The sequence below is a fragment of the Prinia subflava genome, chromosome 16 (genome assembly GCF_021018805.1).
Source record: "Prinia subflava isolate CZ2003 ecotype Zambia chromosome 16, Cam_Psub_1.2, whole genome shotgun sequence".
In the NCBI taxonomy this organism is placed as follows: Eukaryota; Metazoa; Chordata; class Aves; order Passeriformes; family Cisticolidae; genus Prinia; species Prinia subflava.
The window spans coordinates 2,876,646-2,897,480 of record NC_086262.1 but is presented as its reverse complement, the minus strand read 5'-3'; positions in this window follow the sequence as shown (position 1 = coordinate 2,897,480).

Genomic DNA, 20,835 nt, shown 5'->3' with positions numbered 1-20,835 from the left:
CAGCAGCTCGTGCCAGGAGAGGACACCCACCAGTGTCAGCCCAGGGAGCAGGCTCTGCCTCTGCCCTGTCTCTCCACATTTATATTCCAGCAGCCAAGCCTTTGCTCAGCCCCTTTCCCTCACCTAAGAGGTCTCCAGGGCAGTCCTGGGGCTCAGGGACAATCCCTGGAGGCTGCAGGCAGCCCATTTTCCCAGGGTGGAGCCATGTCCCAGTGTCTGACAAAGAAACTTGGCTAATAAATGCTTCTCTATCTATTCTGGAAAAGCTGATTTCCTGCTCAAAACCATGTGGTGATTCTCACCTAATGTCCCCACAGGAACATTTGGCTTAAATAGCTTTAAAAATAGTTAAAAAGCTGGTTTTCCACTCTCTTTAGCTGGTAATTCTGAGCAAGGCATCTACAAACCCAGCACTCCCAACCTCAGCACAGGGTGGCCCAGGAAGATGTGGGGAGGACAGGAAAGGTTTGGGTTGGGGGGCAAGAGGAGATGGAGGCCACCTGGGGCTTTGGCTCTCCCAGACTTTGGAGAAGGGAGGAGATGACCAGCAGGGCTTGCCCTCCAACCCCTGACAACCTGCAGGGTTCCCTGCCCTCACCTCCTGACCTTTGGCAGCTGGATCAGGCTCTCCCAAGGTGTCTGTGTCTTTTCTGACTCTGCCTCCTTTCAGCTTTTCTTTAATCCTTTTCTTTTTTCTGCCTTTTAAATCTTTCTCTCCAATTTCAGCATCTCTAAAGGATGAGTGAAGCCAACTGTTGTGAGTTCTGCTGTCAAACAGATATTCACTAAGCACCAAACCACACTGTTGTGAGTATTGAAAAAAAACCTATCAGAGCTTTTCAGGTCTCTAACCCAGCCAGGCACGAAGGACTTGGGGATTTCAGCAGTTCCTGGACAGTCCTGAGCTCTTCTCCACACAAAACCAGCAGCGCTAAGATCGACTGAAGCTGTGTCCAAACCCAACAAGACCCAAATGAAACCATCACCACGCCTGGTTTCCCAACACCTCCTGACAGGAACGGGGCCTGCCTTTTGTTTCCCAACTGATTTGGGTGGCATTGAGGTTTCTCATCGGTGCATGAAGACCACACGTGCTGCGAAGGCTTCAGCCCATCAAAACGACCCCAGCCCAAAGGCAATGCACTTTATTTCTGCCCAGAGCTTCCACCTCTCCCTGACACATTGAATGGCTGTGAGATTAAATAAAATGCTCATTTTTTTAAAATAAATCTCAGAGAAAAGTACAAATCCATTTACAATATTTATGTGTGGTGCAATCAGGCTCCAAGCCTCGGGAGGTGGAGGTGATAATACTTTCCTGTGCAGCATATTAGATTAATGAGCTATAAAATACTGTGGGCTTAGTGGACAATTCTCTAGGGGTTGCATTGGCATTCACAAAACCCAGGTTCTTCTCCCAGAGGGTGGTGGGGCACTGAACAGGCTCTCCAGAGCAGTGGTCACGACCCCAAGCCTGACAGAGCTCAAGGAGCTCTGGGACAACGCTCTCAGGCACAGGGTGGCCTTGCTGGTGTGTCCTGTGCAAGGCCAGGAGCTGGATTTGATGATCCTTGAGGGTCCCTTCCAACTCAGCATGTTCTGTGATTCTGTGATTCTTTGATGTGTTCTTTCCACAGTGTTTTTTTTACATCCTTCCTGGCTGAGGGTTCCTCTCTGTCTCTGCTGGGCTTGCTTCCAGGGAAGCAGGGCATCTCTCCCAGGAGCACCCTGTCCCTCTCACTGCCACCCCCAGCTCACTCTTCCAGAGGGCAGGGCAGCTTTAAATGTTTCTGTCTGCTGAGACCTCTCTTGTACAACTCCCAGCAGGGTTTAACACCCTGAGGACCTGCAGAGCCAGCAGCAGGGGCAGGCAGTGCCAGCCACCCTGTGCCCACCAGCCCCTGGCAGGGCCTGGGATGGCTCCAGGGCACTGGGGAAGGGCAGGGCTGCCCAGCAGTGTCCCCACAGCCCCGTTCTGCCAGCTGTGGTCAAAGAGACCCCATAATATCACTCTCAATATCTGCTTCTGGGGAACAACCACAGCTGCCTGGGCAGCACACCTGGAGCCAACAGGGAGCCCCCAGGAAAGCACAGACACTCCCCAAAAGGAAGCCCCTGTGGGCAGGGCCCCCAGGATGGGGGGTTGGAGACCCAAATTTGCCCTCTGGCTTCACTGCCCAGGGCAGTGGAGGTGCCTCAGGGGGAAACGGGCCCAGCACAGCGTGAGGGGGCAAGGACAAGGCAGGGGAAAGCAGAGACAGGGCACTGTCAAAAGAGACACTAATTAGTGCTAATTGCAAATAATCAGCCAAGCCTAAGAGCGTGAAGGAAGCCAGTCCTGGCACAGGCAGTAGCCCTGGCTGGAGTGAGGAGGGCACGTGCCGGGCAGGTCATGATGGGAGAATCCCACAGATGGGGACCCCATTGCCTCCCACACCATCACTGCTCTCACAGCCCACCCAGTCAGGAGTTCCCACATGCTGCAGCACACAGGGCTCCTCAAGCTGCCCCCCTGTGCCCCTGGAAGCAATTCCCAAGGATAGAGCATTCATACTCCTGCTGAAGAGCCTGGGATGGGCCTCTGGCTGCTCCAAAGGCAGGAGAATCAGTGGGAAGATGGTCCCAGGAGATGCTGGGAGATTCCACATCACAGAGCAAGCCTTGTCCCTGTCCTCCCACCACCCTGGGCTCACCAAGGTGAGATTCCCAGGGATCCTCCTGTGAGGCCTTGGAACCCCTTTTCTCCCTGCAGGGATAAACCCACCTTCTCTAGGTGCTTGCAGGAGTCACTAACACCACCAACACAGCACAAGCTTTCTGTTGTCTGCAGTCAGCTTTTCCTCCCCAGAGGCCCCCCTCCTCCAGTTCTCCATCACCTACACCTGTAGCACCCCCAGCTCTCGCTGCTTTGGCCCCAGGATCCTTCTGAAGCTCTTTGTGCTCAGAGCAGATCTCCACACGTGGCACCAAGACCTGCAGCTGCACCCTGGCCCTGGATAAACCCCCCCATCCTTCCCTGAGCCCCAGGGTGCCCCTCTGAGACATCCTGGGTCGTGCACAGGGTGCTGTGGCTTGCTCTTAACACCAGGATGGGAGTTGTTCTCCTCTTGAAGAGGTTCTCCATCCTCATTCCCTGGCTGTCCTCACACCTGCAGTCCATGGCTGTGTTCACTCCTGCAGGCTTTATTTGGCACCCACCCAAACCCTACACAGTTCCGTCCTTACCCGTTCCCTGCAGATTTTCCCAGAAGACACACAGTGTTCCCATCTCTGCCCAGCTCTGGGATACAAAGCAGGGCACAGATGCCCAGGTGAGCAGTGCTGAGGCAGGATCCTGCCAGGGCTGTGACTCTCGTCTCAGCACCCGCACTGAGGAGCAGACAGGACACATCTGCAGGAGCAGGGGTGTGAACAGCCCTCGCTGCCCGTGCCAGCCCCGGGGTACCACGGCTCAGGGGCTGGGGATGCTCTGCTCACCTCGCTGCACTCAGCGGGGTGGAGACCCCTTGGCAGACCCCTCCGAAAGGATCTGAAAGAGAAGTTCAATCCTCTGTGCCCTGCTAGTAAACTCCCATTCATGCATGACTTCTCAAATGCCTTTTGAGTGCTTTCCTTTGCTTTCTGTGCCAGCAATGACTCAGGCTTAGATGTGCATTGTCAGGCAATCCGGAGCTGGCGGCTCGCTCGGGAGCACCGTTTGTTCACAGCAATATTTAAGTGCCCTCTGGTGGTGACTCCCTGTGCCGCTGCTGGGATTTCCTCCTCTCCCTTCTGCCCGGCGTCCCCCGGGAACCTTCCCTGTGTGTCTGTGCCCCTGGCGGGGCAGTGCCTGCTGTGCCAGCCCCCTGCACTCACCGGCGCTTCCCATCCCGCTGCCCCGCCGGGCTCTGCCCCGGAGCCCTCGGCGTGCCCGCGATCCGTGCCTGGCACAGCCCGGGACAGCCCGGGACAGCCCGGGACAGCCCGGGACAGCCCTGCAGCACAGCCCTGCAGCCCGGGACAGCCCGGGACAGCCCAGCACAGCCCTGCAGCACAGCCCTGCAGCCCGGGACAGCCCGGGACAGCCTGGGACAGCCCTGCAGCACAGCCCTGCAGCCCGGGACAGCCCGGGACAGCCTGGGACAGCCCTGCAGCACAGCCCTGCAGCCCGGGACAGCCCGGGACAGCCCAGCACAGCCCTGCAGCCCAGCACAGCCCTGCAGCCCGGGACAGCCCGGGACAGCCCTGCAGCACAGCCCTGCAGCCCGGGACAGCCCTGCAGCACAGCCCTGCAGCACAGCCCTGCAGCCCAGCACAGCCCTGCAGCCCGGCACAGCCCTGCAGCCCAGCACAGCCCTGCAGCAGAGCCCTGCAGCCCGGCACAGCCCTGCAGCCCAGCCCTGCAGCCCGGCACAGCCCTGCAGCCCAGCACAGCCCTGCACCACAGCCCTGCAGCCCGGCACAGCCCTGCAGCACAGCACAGCCCTGCACCACAGCCCTGCAGCCCGGCACAGCCCGGGACAGCCCAGCACAGCCCTGCAGCACAGCCCTGCAGCCCGGCACAGCCCGGGACAGCCCAGCACAGCCCTGCAGCACAGCCCTGCAGCACAGCCCTGCAGCCCAGCACAGCCCTGCAGCCCAGCACAGCCCTGCAGCCCGGCACAGCCCTGCAGCACAGCCCTGCAGCCCAGCACAGCCCTGCAGCCCAGCACAGCCCTGCAGCCCGGCACAGCCCTGCAGCACAGCCCTGCAGCCCAGCACAGCCCTGCAGCACAGCCCTGCAGCCCGGCACAGCCCAGCACAGCCCTGCAGCCCAGCCCTGCAGCCCGGCACAGCCCTGCAGCCCGGGACAGCCCAGCCCGGCTCTTGGCCTGCTTTGCTGCCCCCGTGTCAGCTCATCCAGCCCCGGCCCGCGGCAGGGCTGGGGATGCTCGGGCACTGTCACAGTCCCCGTCCTTCCCCCCCTGCGTTTGGATTTCAGCCAAGCTGAGTAAAAATTTGCATGTTTGAGATCTCAGGGCGATTCTGTTCCCCGTTGCTGTGTGACAAGTGCTGGCCAGACAGGAGAGCAGCCCTGGAGCTGCTCCCGGCACGGAGAGGCTGCGGTGACAGCTCAGCCGAGCTAGGAGCCCCCAGAGGCGCCGCACAAAAGCGGTTTTGTAACACTGCTTTTCCTGAAACTCCTTCTGCAACCCACTGCTCTGTCTAATTGCTATAAAATACCTTACAGTGCCATTCTATTTTCCTTAGCAAAAGGCATCTTAGAAATACCTGCACCTCCCCCTGCTGTGGGGCAGAAGGGGAAGCTGACAGAAAATATCTGCCATGTCCACAGCTAGATCAAAATCCAGCTGGCCCTTTCCTTAAGAGTGAAACAGGCATTTTAAAGATGAGGTTGTGCCACTCATCTCCCTACACAGCACTTCTCTGGTGACTCTTCCTGCTCTGCTCCACAAGAGGGGCAGAAAGAGGGAATGCAAAGCAGAAGTGAGGAGGAATAGGCCCCCGGTCTGGGATCCTGCAGACCCCGCGCAGGTGCTGGGCTGGTGGGATGGGGCACACCAGAAGTTCCCTCCTGCCCCAGGGCAGAGGGGCACAGAGGGGCAGAGCCAGGCACAGTGACCCCCCAGCCTCTTCACTCACCCCCACGTGTGGGCTGCACATGTTTGAACAGCACAGTCCAAGCCCCTGTGCTCGTCCCTCCTCCCTGTCACCAACCCCCACGGGAAATGTTCTCACCTCCCCAGCTCAGCCCCCAGGTGCCAGTGGCCACCTGAGCCTGCACTCAGGAAGGTGCAGAGCTGTCACCCGTGGGTGACACATCACTGTGGGTTGGTCTGACAGCAAAAGGAGGAGTGACCCTTCCTGTCCGCCTTTGCTCTGTCAGGACCATTCTCCAGGAAGGAATTGGCTGCCTGAGAGCCTCATAAACAGGGGCAAGGCTGCTTCATTTCTGTGTGCACTGCTGCTGGCACTCAGAGGAGATGCTCACATGACGTGTGTGTGAAGTACCAGCCCAGGACTGCGAAACAAAGCTGCCCGAAGCTGACCTCTAATTTGTCTTTCAGCCAGCTCAACAAACTCCATGTCCCACAGGAGCAGCTCAGCTCACAGCAGCTCTGAAAATTCAAAGGAGCTGTGTAGCTGTTTAAATATAGGCTAAAGCAGTTATTTAAGCACTTAGCATTTCTTCTGGCCCATACAATAAATAAGCTCATTCTGCAAAGTGTGCAGTTCTTACCTTGCTCTTTGCTGGCTGGGCTCAGTCCTGGTGTTTGCTGTGCAGGTGTCAGGCAGGTGATGGAGACAGGACACTCCTGGGTGAATGCTCATAGTGTGACAGAAGAAACACATGTTTGTCCTGGCTCAACACCAAAACCAGCAAACTGAGAGCTCTGTGACTGTGCCACCTCCAGGGACAGCTGGGAACCTCTGCAGGTTGTCTGTCCTTTCCATGGACACCCAGCAGCACCTGCCCCAGCCCTCCTTGTCCCAGCAGCCCCAAAGCTCACCCTGGCATTCCTGTGCACGTCACAGAACCACACCCTTGCACACTGGGTGGGCTGCAGGGACCTTTGTGGGCCACCTGGTCTGACCCCCACTAAGCCATGAGAGCCCCTCCACCCTGACTTTGTCCAGGTGGCTTTGGACACCTCCAAGGATGGAGATTCCATAACTCCTGGGCACTTAGAGGGATCCTCCAGTGTTTCCATATGTGCCATTGTCTCTTGTCCTGTCACTGGGCACCACCGATAAGAGCCTGGATCCTTCCTCTTCCCACCCTCCCTTCAGGTGTTTGTACACACAGGTAAGGTCCCCCTGAGCCTTCCCTTCTCCAAGCTGGACAGTCCCAGCTCTCTCCTGAGGCATGATCCAGTCCCTCCACCCACTCTGTGGCTCTCTCCACTGGACTGTCTCCAGTTTCTCCAGTCTCTCTGTGCTGGGTAGACCAGCACTGGGCACAGTACTCCAGGTTTGACTTTCCACATGGGGAATCAAACAGTGATGATTTTCTGGTTCTTCATGTGCCTGAAAATGATATCCAGGATTAGCTGTTCCCACTCCAGGGATGGAGGCGAGGCAGACCAGCCTCCATGGATCCCTGGATCCTCCTTCTTGCTCTTCTTAAAGACAGGAGTGACATTTGCTTTCCTGCAGGCTTTGGGTACTTCTCTACCTTATCCGTACAAGCAGACCCATGAAGAGGCTGAAGTCTGCTCTCAGAAGTTCAGGGCTGTGCTCTTGCTTTTCACCCTCCTTCCCTTCAGGATTCTGAAGTCTACAGTCCCTGTCACTCATGACCTTCAGGATGAGGCACTGACCCTCCAGTCTCCACCAGTACTCAGCAGCCAGACAGGGCTCTGAGTTTTTAGCCCAACCTGTCTAACCAGCTGTAGACCCTCCGTGTTTTCACCTCCCAAAGCCAAATGGGAGCTGTTTGCAGAATCCCACCCTGTGCTGACCAGGACTGAGCCTTCCCTTGTGTCAATGAAGCTGAAGAGACCAAGCACCTTTGACCTGCTCCACGGGAGGCCAGGCTGGAACAAGAGATCAGGGACAGACAGGGCTAACAACACCTTGGGCTGGCTGTGTCCTGCTCAGGAGCATCGGGGCACAGGAAAATGGCACAGGGGCTCTTGGCTCCCTCTTAGTGCTGTGTCCTGTGGCTTTGGGGACAGTGACAGTGCAGGAGAGCGGGCACAGCGAGCAGGCAGGTTCTGCTTCCCAACAGCAGCAGCAGTATCTGTCTGGTCTCCAGCTTGGAACATCTCTGTGTTTAATTAAAATAATTAAAACATGGCAATCCAAGCAGATGAGGGCTGTTCAGAGCCCACAGGCGAGAGCTGGCTGATGCCTGCTGCCAGCCTGGAGAGGATGAGGAGCAGCTCTCCCCTGCCCTGGCCCTGGGGTGGGTGGCACAGCTTTGTCTCTGCACTGGAGAGGAGTTGAGGATGGGGATCCCCAAGGCCCTGGTTTTGCAGTTTCTCATGCAGTTGCTGACCTCAGAGTGGAGCCAAGCCCGATGGATGCACACGGAGTCCCTGTGCCGAGCCAGGCTGAGCCCCCAGGAGCTGCTGACCCTTCCTGCTGGAGCAGGGGCTCCTGGAAAAACAGGGAACAGAAGTCAGAAATGTTGCTAGCACCATGTGAACTGGAGGGCTGTGGTCAAGACTCGCTGACACCTGATGCTGGTGCAAGGCCACAAAGATTATACCTGTACCCATTCCCCATGGAGCTTCTTTGCTCAGTGCTTTACACTCCTGCTCACTGCAGAGCAGTCTGTACCTTTCAGACAAAAGACAAAATAAAGCTATTGAGAGACAAACAGAAGACTGGCTTCTGCTTTCCAGGACTCCAGCAATCCAAGGGTGATGCATCTTCCTTGCTTGCTGCACTCTGCTGAGGGGTTCTTTCCAGCAAGGTTCTGCAAGCTGAGGAGGGGACACTTGTGGGACCCCTGTCACCCCCAGGGCCTCCTTCCCTGTGTGCCCTCTCTGCCCAGACTGCCTGCATCACCTTGGGCAGGGCACAGCCCCACTGTCCCACATCCCTGGGGTTTGCTGTGGTTTTTCCCTCTGCTCACCCCACAGCCCCTCCCAAAGCACCTATGCTGTCACTGTGAAAATTAATGCTGGTTTTCCTCCCTCCCTTCACTGTTAAACTGTTTCACACCAGCTACCACTTCCTCCAGTTCCATGTATTTGTGACATGGATCAATGTCTCATAAACCACTCCAAGGAACCATTGTAATTCCAGAGAAACACGATGCTCCTGGAAAGGAGCTTGTAAACCCACTGTTATTTTCTTTCCTAATTGCAATTTCAGTGACTCATTCCTGGTGCCACACTGCAGTGCACAGCCATTGTGTGGATTTTTACCCAATCTTGAGCAGTCACAATTCACTGCTCAAGTTTTCAGGCCACCCAAGCCATTAGGAAAATAAATGTAAAATAAAAACCTGCTGGTACAGTTGGCTGGAGGAGCAGCACAGCCCCTTGGGACAGCAGCAAAAGAGAAAGGCATGCAGAGCTCTCCAGAGCTGCTGTGGCCAACGTGGCTGAGCAAGCATGAGCTGCTGCCTGAACATGAGCTGATTCTCTCCTTTCCCCTTTCCCACCCCCTTCTTCTCCCCAGCTCTATCACAGCTCCATTCCTCAGCCCTGTCCGTGGGCTCTATCTCAACCCTATTCCTTCCTCTCCTCACCTCAATCCCATACCTTCCCCTTTTCCTTCCCACTCCCCAACTTCATCTCATCCCTTTCCCTATCCCATCTAACCCCACCTCAGTTCCCATCCCTTTCATCCCCACCCCGTTCCCATCCCACTCCACTTTTTTCACATGCTCTTCCCTATCCCTAATGCCATCCCATTCCTATTCTGTTCCTATCTCATCCCCATTCCATCCCATCCTACCCCCCTGCTCCTGTTTGTGGAGTCCCCAAGGCCTTGCCCAGCCTCCCCACAGCCCCCCACCCTCGAGGGGAGAGGTTCCTGGGCACATCTCCAGGGAGGATGACAGCTCTGGGCAGCTCCCGCAGGAGAGGAGGGATGCCCTGGCACACGGAGCAGAGCTCAGTCCTCCTGTCTGTCAGAGGGGACAAAGGCTTCCCCGGGAGCTCTGCCCAGGCTGTGGATTCAGTGTTCAGGATCCCATTGGCCTGTTTGTACAGGGATCCACAATCCTGGCTTTGCCAGGGCCATTCCCCACCCTTTTTCCCTTTCTCCCAGCTGAGGTAGGAAGATGCTGCCCTGGGCCTGCCCTGCCAGCCTCAGTTCCAGGGCACCCAAGCTTTTGTCAGCCACCACAACACCCAGGGCAGAGCTGGCTGTGTCTGCCCACTCCGTGCCAGAGCTGCTGCCTGCCATGGGGGCAGGCTCTGCCCTCGGGTCCTGTGAGATGGCTGAGCATGGCTAAGGCATCCTTGCTGAGCAAACTGAATCCACTGTGCTCCCAGAGTCAGGCAGCAGGGTCTAGGTGGAGCCTCCCCTCCCCTGAGCTTCCGTGCCCTGCTGTGCTGTCTGAAGCCCACTCTGGACACCCAGACTGTTGGCCATGTCACGGTGTCACCAAGGGGACAATTGTGCAGCTCAGGTTCTCATCAGGTTCAGCATCATTTGGGATGAAGATGGGCTGAGGCCTCATTGTCTCCTTCCAGTACTTAAAGCGACTTATAAAAAAGAAGGAGGGTGACTTTTTACACAGGGACAGTGCGATAGGACATGGGGGAATGACTTTAAACTAAAAGAGCAGAGATTTACATCAGATATTGGGAAAAAAATCTCTCCTATGAGGGTGGTGAGGCCCAGAGAAGCTGTGGTTCCCATCCCTGGAAATGCTCAAGGTCACATTGGACAGGGGCTTGGAGCAGCCTGGGATAGTAGGTGTTCCTGCCATGGCAGGGGAGTGGAACGAGACAATCCAAACCATTCCATGATTCTGTGATCCCATTTCAGTGACACACTCTCTGGCTTTGCCACAGAGTGGGCTGGAGAGATTGGAGCCCATGTAACCAAGCTGGCAAACTGTGCCAGTGTCTGTGGGGCAGCACAAATGGGAGTAAAGGGGTTTCCTGAGACAGTGGGGCCAAAACTGGGCTTACAGGACCCAGCCACAGGCTCACCAGGCCTCCTGCTGCAGAGGTGTAGGAGCAGCCACAGCTGCATTTGCTCCTGGGGCTGAGGGATGGGGACAGAGCGCTCTCTGCAGCTCACCTGGCAGAGCAAAGCACAGCCACCAACCCTCCCTGCTGTGTCCCTGATGTTTGCACCCCGGGAAACTGCAGCACCAAAGGGGAGCTGAGGTCTTGGAGCAGAGCAGGGGGAGAGGAGGGACCCAGGTCCCCTCGAATATTCCTAACTGTGTCATTAGAGGGTGCCAGTGCATTGCTGCAGGACTGGCCTGTCCCCTTACCTGTCCCAGCAGGGCACAGCGGGTCCTGTGGCTGTGGGGTGCAGGCAGGATTGCACATCCAAATTCCTTCTTGAGAAGTTTAAACTCCAGAGCCTGCCCAGCTGGGGAGCCACAAGACGGGAGCAGCAGATGCAAAGCTCAGCTGCGGCTTAGAATACACTCTAGAGTGATTTCAGCCTTCACCTCCCTCCATCACCTTTCTGTGCCTGTGTCCTAAGCAACAGGACATTTTTCCAGAGCTGTTCCCAGCAGAAAAGGGGAATTCAAGTGCAGAGGCTGCTGTTCCAAATCCCTCCAGCACAGATAAGGCTGAAATTTCCTTGGTCCTGCTGCTGGGAGGTGGAAAGCCAGTGCTGGAAACAAACCTAAACACCCACAAAGACAGAGGTGGGCTTCTCCTGTGCGCTCGAGCTGCTGAATTGCTGCAGAGGCACCTGGAAATGAGGTCAGTCTGCAGCAGGAGGGGTCTGGCTGGGAAGGGGCTGGCACAGCCCCTGATTACAAGGAGCAATTCCTACCTGCTCTCCCGTGGGATGTACAGCACAGGAATGGGATTCACAAGTGCCAGGGAAGGGCCCTGCCAGTGGCCAGGGTACAATTCCACATGGGTGTGATCTCGGCAGGTCCTGTGGGTCAGAGCTGGCTGTGGGGCAGTGCCAGCAGAAGGGCTGTAGGCAGATCACGTGAGTGTCCTGTGGAATTTGGGGTTGCTTGAGTCCAAATTCCTTGGATAATGACACAGGGAGCTTCCAGCACCAGTCACAGGGCTCCAGGCAACTCACTCATGCAGTTTAGAGCCCTTGGACAGAAGAGGACTCTTCTCCAGGTGTGTGGGCCCAATGCCCAGCTCTTACAGGACCAGGGCCAAAACCCAGGATCATTGCAGAGAAACCCTGAACAGAATTAAGGTCTGAAGAGAACTGCTGTTGAACAGCCTCATCCCCCTGCAGAACTGGGGGTGTCCCAGGGAAACCCCAGCTCAGGATTTCCCCTGAGCACATTGAGCAGAGGGGCTTTGGGTAATTGTTCCTTTCCTTTCCTTTCCTTTCCTTTCCTTCCTTTCCTTTCCTTTCCTTTCCTTTCCTTTCCTTTCCTTTTCCTTTCCTTTCCTTTCCTTTCCTTTTCCTTTCCTTTCCTTTCCTTTTCCTTTCCTTTTCCTTTCCTTTCCCTCTTCCCTTCCCTTCCCTTCCCTTCCCTTCCCTTCCCCTTCCCTTCCCTTCCCTTCCCTTCCCTTCCCTTCCCTCCCTTCCCTTCCCTTCCCTTCCCTTCCCTTCCCCTTCCTTTCCTTTCCTTTCCTTTCCTTTCCTTTCCTTTCCTTTCCTTTCCTTTCCTTTCCTTTCCTTTCCTTTCCTTTCCTTTCCTTTTCCTTTCCTTTCCTTTCCTTTCTTTCCTTTTCCTTTCCTTTCCTTTCCTTTCCTTTCCTTTTCCTTTCCTTTCCTTTTCCTTTCCTTTCCTTTTCCTTTCCTTTCCTTTCCTTTCCTTTCCTTTTCCTTTCCTTTCCTTTCCTTTCTTTCCTTTCCTTTCCTTTCCTTTTCCTTTCCTTTCCTTTCCCTTCCCGCACCTTCCCGCACCTTCCCCCTTCCCCCTTCCCCCTTCCCCCTTCCCCCTTCCCCCTTCCCCCTTCCCCCTTCCCCCTTCCCTTCCCTTCCCATTGGCTCCCAGTGTGGGCTATCCCAGACTGGGATGAATTTGAGGAGTAAGGAGATATTTCTGTCTTGTGTGGCACTGCTCTAAGGCTTAATTATTTAAGATGTTGCAAAACACTTGGCGTTCTTGGGATAAAATGCTTTGCAGGAAGTACAAGGCACTGTTATGAAAGCATTAATGTTCTTGCCTTCTCTCCAACGCTCTTCAATCTGCTCGGTGGGAGCCCAGGGCTCCTGGGTACCACAGGACACCTGCAGCTGCCTGCTCTAAGGGGTCATAGAATCAGAATGGTTTGGGCTGGAAGGGGACCTTTAAGATCATCCTGTTCCAGCCCCCTGCCATGGGCAGGGACAATTTCCTCTATCCCAGGCTGCTCCAAGCCCCATCCAAGCTGGCCTTGGACACTGGCAGGGTTGGGAGGGAGCAGCCACAGCTCCTCTGGGCAGCCTGTGCCAGGGCCTGCCCACCCTCACAGGGAAGAATATTTTCCTAATATCTAACCTAAACCTATTCCCTTTGAGTCTGAACCCATTCCCCCTTGCCTTGTCACTACATGCTCTTGTAAACAGTCTTGCCCCATCCTCCTGTAAATTCCTGTAAGTGTGGTTGATTTGCCTAATGGCAGCAGAAAACTGCAAGCACTGAGGCATAATTCCCTCTGTGCATCCTCACCCGTGCCCCTTCCCAGCCATCATGCAGGTAAAACCCTGCTGAAGCCTCATCCTGCACCACCTTCCCTCCCCTCACCTGCCCGTGGAGCTCTGCATCCACAAGACACGTGCCATCCTCCTCTCACATCCCACTCTGCAGTGGCCACCCAGGCCACCCAAGCCCCCCAGGCCACCCCAAGCACTGATGGGATCTCCCTTTGGTCATTTGGGATCCCCTGTCTTGCCTGTGTCCCCTCCCCACCTCCACCACACACCCAACCTCCTTGGCAGCAAGGCAGTGTAAGAAGCAGAAAAGGCTTGGCTCTGTGCAAGCTCTGTTCAGCAATAACAAAAACATCTCTGTGTTATCAACCCTGTGCTCAGCACAAATACAAAATACAGCACACAGCAGCCACAGGAAGAACATAGCTCTACTGCAGCCAAGCCCAGCACATTCCACCTCATATCCCATCCCATTTCCACCATCCCAGGTCCCACACTGCTCAGCACAACTTCAAAACCCACCACCTCCCTTCCCACTGTTTGATATGACACACACATATCATTCCCTTAGTCTATGGCCCACTCTGGAAAATGTTTATGAAGCATCAACAAAATGCCTGATGAATTCATTTAGTCCATGACTTTGAGCTCCATCTGTTCTGGTGGTCACCCAGGACAGCAGAGTGGCACCAAAGGCAGCTCAGGTCAGGTCACAGCTGCCTTGGGAAGGTTCTCCTGCTCTGGGTTGAATTTTGGGTGCCTGTTATAGCCATTCCTGAAACACACAACTTACAACACGGCTTACAACAATTTACAGATCCATTGCAATCTCTGCTGCCATGAGTTTTGCTAGTTTTCTGAGCTTTCATATTAAAGCAGAAGTTTTCACTTCTCACACTCTGTTCACACAAACAAGAGATTGTTTTTTGTAAACACTGTCATTGTTTTACTTTCTTCTTGATGAGAAGAGTGTTGGTTGACAGTCCTTTTGACCAATGTGGCTGAGAGGTGGTAATTCCACCCTCCAACCCACGGTCACCTTTCTACAAGTATATAATGGAATAAAATAATCAAATCAGGGCCTTTTGGCTCCTGCTCTGATCTCTTCAAAGTTCCAAGTGTCCTGTGGTCATTTCAGCAGCAGTGACAAACCTCCACCTCTGGTCGTTTTCGGCCAGGTTACCTGATTAAACATTGCACTGAACTCCTGCCTTTGTCCCCAGCCTGGCTTCACCAAGGGGCTCCTGCCAGAGAGGGGGACTCCTGTCCCCATTAATGTGGTCACATCCCAGCCCTCTACAGGCAGCAGGACACAGCTGCCCCATCATGGGCTGCCCCACCATGAGCTGCCCCACCATGGGCTGCCCCACCATGGGCTGCCCCACCATGAGCTGCCCCACCATGGGCTGCAGGGAATCTCTGCTGCCCCACCATGGGCTGCAGGGAATCTCTGCTGCCCCACCATGGGCTGCAGGGAATCTCTGCTGCCCCCACCATGGGCTGCAGGGAATCTCTGCTGCCCCACCATGGGCTGCAGGGAATCTCTGCTGCCCCTGCTCCAGCCTGGGGTGTGACCCACAGGAGACAGCCCTCCCTGAATTTCCCCAGCACAGCTCCTTCCCAGGGGCTGCAGTTCCTCACCAGCTGCTCCAGTCTGGACCTGCCCAGGGGTCACAGATCCTGCAGTGAACCTGCTCCAGCACAGGTCCCACAGGGGCCATTCTCCTTCAGGCATCCCCTGCTATGGCTGGGCTCCTCCACAGCCTGCAGGTGGATCTGTGCTCCATCGTGGACTCTTTCTCGTGTCTGGAGTTCCAGCCTGTGCAGCACAGGCACAGCAGCACTGCCGGGCCAGCTGCCAGCCCAGGCCCATCGAAGGCTGTTATCAAAGTGTTCCCAGGCACGATCCAGAGAGGTGATAAGCACTAAAGCAGCAGTGAAAGCAAAAGCAGCCACTAATCAGCATTAGACTCTAATATACAGACAGAGAAGTGACCCCCATGGCAAGCACAGGGGCCAACTGAACAGCACTAACAGGCATAAATTCAGTGGAGCACATCCCAGTTCCCCCAGTCACACTGGAGTGCAGAGAGCATCTGTGGATTTGAGATACATCCCAAGCCTCTCTGCCTGGTGTGGCAGGAGAAGAGCCATGACTCTGGCTTCCCCTGCACAGGCACCTTTGTGAGGGGATCCCTGAGCCTTGGACCTTGCCAGGTGATCTGTTCTCATTCCATTCACGACCAGCCTGGCTCTTAACTATGTTTTGTTTTCCCATACCCAGATGTAACAACCTTCCTATTTTATCTACCAGCATAAATCTTACTTTACTGAGTGGGAGTGAGAGATAAGCATGAAGCAGGCAAAGATCAAAGGATACTGGGTGTTACGAAGAGCAGAAACCCAAGCCTTCAGAATGATCCAGCACCAACGCCCTGGGACCTTTGAGCAGAAGAGCAGATCAGCTTCAGGAGCATCCTGCACAGGGTCAGGGCACAGGAGCCCTGTCCCTGTGACTGCTTTCTGCACTGCTCCAGCACACGGAGCTCCCCAGCCCCACGGAGAGGGGAGGGCAGAGAGGGAGGTGCTGCCAGTAACTCCATTTCACCCACAGACAGCACAGCTGAGACCGGGAGCACTCGGAGGGTTTTGTTAGTGGGAGGCACAGCAGAACCTGTCCTGAGTAAGGAGGGGAGAACAACCAGCACCTCTCTCTCATAGAGCCAGTTTTCAGAGGGCAGGGCTTAGGTTCACCTAGATGAGCTCGGAGAGATGTGAAGGGACATTGAATCTGTTCAGCAGATCTGTGCCACAGATCCCTGTGGATCTGAACTTTCAAACCATGAATTTTGATCAAGCAAGTCAGGAAAATTTCCCAATAGTGAAGGTCATGGGTAAGAAAGGTCTTTGTCCCAGGCAGGGCTTGGGATCTCAGGACAGAGTGAAGATACAGGGATTTTATCCTCCCAGGCAGCATTTTCCTTTTGAGGTGTTACATTGATCCTGGATCTGCTCACAAGGTCCTAAACAGTGTTTTTGTGGAGGCACTGCCATGTAGGAGGAAGGAAAGCTGGAGGGAGCCTGGAGATGGAGCAGGAGCTCTTTAGCTGGCACTGTCACAGAGACAAGGACAGGGACATCCCCTCCCTGATCCCTTCTGCCCTGTGGAAACCTCCACCAAAACCAATCACCAACAGTCAGCCCTGCCTGCAACCTGTAGCCTCACAGGATCCTCTTGCAAAGACAGTGGGGTGTTTCACAAGGCTTTTGCAACAGGCTTTACTGAATTACTGTGTGGAAAGAGGTGTGAAACCAACAGGAATGGGGGCAAGCAGCCACCACGATGGCCTTGCACTCTGCTGTTCCTGTTCACCTGCTCTCCACAGCCTGTTGTGCTGTCTAGGTCCAGCTCCTGCCCTCGTCCTTGGCAAGGTCAGCTCCTTCCCTCTGGCTGGTGTTGTTCAGGCAATCAGAAAGGAAAAAAGTAAACAACAAAGACAAAAGCTTTGATTATGGAGCCGCTGAGTTTGCCAGGCACGGGGAGGGCTGGGGGGAGGTAAATGTTGCTAAACCAGAGTTTCCAGGCAGCACAGGCTCTCCAGTAAACAGGATTCACACCTCCCTTCCCAAATCTATTCATAACGGTGGGTCATGTCAGGGGACAGGAGAAAGAAAGGGAAAAAAACACCAGCAGAAATACAAAGGGTGCAAAACCTGGTCTGAACTCCACCATTTCAGACACCATTTTCAAACAACTCCATTCCCGTGTCTCAGGAGTTCTCTGTCCTCAGCTGCAGCCACAGCACACATCGCAGTGAATCCTCAGTGGGAGCTCATGTAAGCCCTTCAGTTCAACATGTGTAACACCTCCAGGGTTCTCCCACACCTCTCAGGTGGATTCTGGGGCTGTGCTAACACACCTGATGGGAATTGGGTGAATGTACCTTCCACATGTCTTTGCTCAGTGTCCTGTCACTCCTTTTTCCAGGGCGGAGCTGGCTTGTCTTCTCTTTGTAGGAGCTAAATCCTAATTTCTTGTACAGCATTCCTTACCAGCCTTGTTCCCAGAGTAGAGACAGCTGCACCTAGAAATTAGTGTATAATTTCTGCTGGAGGGGTCATAACAGCCATAAAGCCTGGCCTGCATTAGTATTTAAAGTATGTGCTAACTGCTCATAAGGGTATGTAAGTATCAAGTGTCATTTGAAGATTTTAATGAAGCCAAGCAATGTTTTTCAAGCTGCTTTCCCAGTTAATGTTCAACAGGACAACAGTGTGTGCCCACTGGCACTGGAGTCAAGGACCAGGACAAGCTCAGTGTTGGTCAGCAGAACAATGTATATTGCCTCTGCTGTGAGGTCCTGGCTGGGCAGCTTCATTTCCAAAGGCAAATGGAAATGACATCATAGGGCGAGGAAACTGAGCGGGATGGAATTGTCTGCAGCTCCAGGGCAGTGGAGCAGCAGCCCCAGCTCGTGCCCAGGTGTGCAGTGTCTTCCCCTGGCCCCTCCATGCCAGCCCTCCCCTCCCTCACACCTTTTGCATGAGCCACATGGACCCTCTGGTGTGGCACAAAATGATCCAGAGGAGTTCGTTGGTTGGATGGTTGGTTGGATGATTGGTTGGTTGGATGGTTGGTTGGATTGTTTGATTGGTTGGTTGGTTGGTTGAATAGTTGGTTGGATGGTTGGTTTGTTGGTTGGATGGATGGTTGGATGGTTGGATGGTTGGTTGGATGGTTGATTGGATGGTTGGATGGATGGTTGGTTAATTGGTTGGTTGGATTGTTGGTTGGTTGGTTGGTCGGATGGTTGGTTGGATGGTTGGTTGGTTGGATGGTTGGTTGGATGGATGGTTGGTTGGTTGGTTGGTTGGATGGTTGGATGGTTGGTTGGTTGGTTGGTTGGTTGGATGGTTAGTTGGTTGGATGGATGGATGGTTGGATGGATGGTTGGTTGGATGGATGGTTGGTTGGATGGATGGTTGGATGGTTGGATGGTTGGATGGTTGGATGGTTGGTTGGATGGTTGGTTGGATGGTTGGTCGGATGGTTGGTTGGATGGATGGTTGGATGGTTGGATGGTTGGTTGGATGGTTGGTTAGTTGGTTGGTTGGTTGGTTGGATGGTTGGTTAGTTGGTTGGATGGTTGGTTGGATGGTTGGTTAGTTGGTTGGATGGTTGGTTGGTTGGATGGTTGGTTGGTTGGTTAGTTGGTTGGATGGTTGGTTGGATGGGTGGTTAGGTGGTTGGTTGGTTGGTTGGTTGGATGGTTGGTTGGTTGGTTGGTTAGTTGGTTGGTTAGTTGGTTGGTTAGTTGGTTGGTTGGATGGTTGGATGGTTGGTTGGTCGGATGGTTGGTTAGTTGGTTGGTTGGTTGGTTGGTTGGATGGTTGGTTGGATGGTTGGTTGGATGGTTGGTCGGATGGTTGGTTGGATGGATGGTTGGATGGTTGGATGGTTGGTTGGATGGTTGGTTAGTTGGTTGGTTGGTTGGTTGGTTGGATGGTTGGTTAGTTGGTTGGATGGTTGGTTGGATGGTTGGTTAGTTGGTTGGATGGTTGGTTGGTTGGATGGTTGGTTGGTTAGTTGGTTGGATGGTTGGTTGGATGGGTGGTTAGGTGGTTGGTTGGATGGTTGGTTGGATGGTTGGTTGGGTGGTTGGTTGGATGGATGGTTGGTTGGATGGTTGGTTGTGGTTTTTTCCCATTTTGTGGAGCAAACTGCCTCCTGGGAGGCTCTGCCAGATGTAAGGGTACTGCAGCATGTCCAGAGAAGGGAATGGAGCTGGGGTAGGGTCTGAAGATCTGATGAGGAGCAGCTGAGAGAGCTTTGGGGGCTCAGCCTGGAGAAAATGAAGCTCAGGGGGGATCTTCTCCCACTCTACAGCTCCCTGAAAGGAGATTGCAGCAAGGTGGGAATTGGGCTCTTCTCCCAGACAACAAGTGACAAGATGGGAGGGATGGTTTCAGGATGCACCAGGGGAGGCTTAGGCTAGAAATTGGGGGAAATGTCTTCACCAGAAGGGTGTTCAAGCATCAGAACAGGCTGTCCACAGCAATGGTGGGGTCACCATCCTTGGAGGGGTTCAACAGACGTGTAGATGTGACACTTGGGGACATGGTTTAAGCGTGGCCTTGACAGTGCTGGGGGAATGATTGAATTCAATGATCTCAGAGGGCTTTTCCAGCTTAAATGATTCTGTGATTCTGTATGAAGAGACACAAGGCTGGGGAATGATGTGCTTCACTGCCTGCATCCAGGGAACTGCAGCTTCAACTGCAGCCTCTTCTTGGTGCCCTGGAAGGGCCCTTGAATGTCTCCCACACCTCCCATCAGCCAGCACGTTTCATTTGGGATACACTTCAGGTGCTGGCTGAGCTCTTCAGACAGAGCAGTGGTAGCTGTGTATCCTGTTTTTCTCTCGCCCAAGAATATAGCATGTCGTGTAACTAATTTAAATAATTTCTTCCTGGTTGAGCCTCATTAAAGATCCAGCATTAAGCTGGCCTGATTAGATCTACTAATCAATGGTGGGGAAAAAGAAGCTGGTTTCAGCACGCACGGCAGCACAGGAGCAGGATTACACTGCTCCACTCCCTGGGGACCACCACAGCCCCCAGCCACATTCCCACCACTGTCCCCAAGTCCACCGGGCACAGCGTCACCCCACAGGCGGCCACTGCTGTCCCCTCTCCTCTGGCCCCCACCGTGAGTCATGGTCATGTGCTAGGGGCAGGGATGGTGACTGCACACTCCTACCTGTGTCCTTGACCTGTTTTATCGGGGCAAACCCGTAACTGTTTTCCCAGGCTCTGTGCTTGGACCTTCTCCTGCGCACATGTCCCGTTATCAGCACAAGGCGGCAGCGCCCGTGCAAAGGTCCCGGTCCCCAGCCAGGTGTCCCCGCAGGGATGGGAGGCGAGAGTGGCGGGGTGGGGGGGCTGCGGGGCCCAGCCCAGCCCCTGCCGTGCCCGGGGGTCCCTGGTGGGGCCGAGGCTCTCTGGGTCCTATTGCTGCTGGCCCCAGTCCCGAGCAGGCTGAGGCTGCCCCCCGAGCCCCCTGACCCCGCCGTCCTTCCCTGGTTTAACCCTGCCCAGCCCCGCTCAGCTGCTCTGCCCCCTCCCCACGGAGCCCCGCGGGTCCTTTCCAGCTTCAGGCTCCTGGGACTCCGCTGCCGGGACAGCAGCAGCGACAGAGGCAGGGCCAGGGACACGGAGAGGAACCGGGGTATGGCAGCAGCTGGGTCCGGGGCAGGAGCAGGCATGGGGACAGGGACAGTAGCTGGAACAGGGACGGGGCAGGGAGAGGTGCAGCGACAGAGACAAGGGCAGTAGCTGGAACAGGGACAACAACTGGGGCAGGGACAAAGACAGGGACAGGGACAATAGCTGGGACAGGGACAGGAGCAGTAGCTGGGACAGGGGAGGGACAACGACAGGGACAAGGGCAACAGTTGTGACAGAGGCGGGACACAGACAAGAGCAGTAGCTACGACAGGGACAGGGAAAACGATTGGGACTGGGGCAATAGCTGGAACAGGGACAACGACAAGAGCAGTTACTGGGACAGGGAAAGCGAATGGGACAGGGGCAATAGCTGGGACAGAGACAAGGGCAGTAGCTGGGAGAGGGACAGGGGCAATG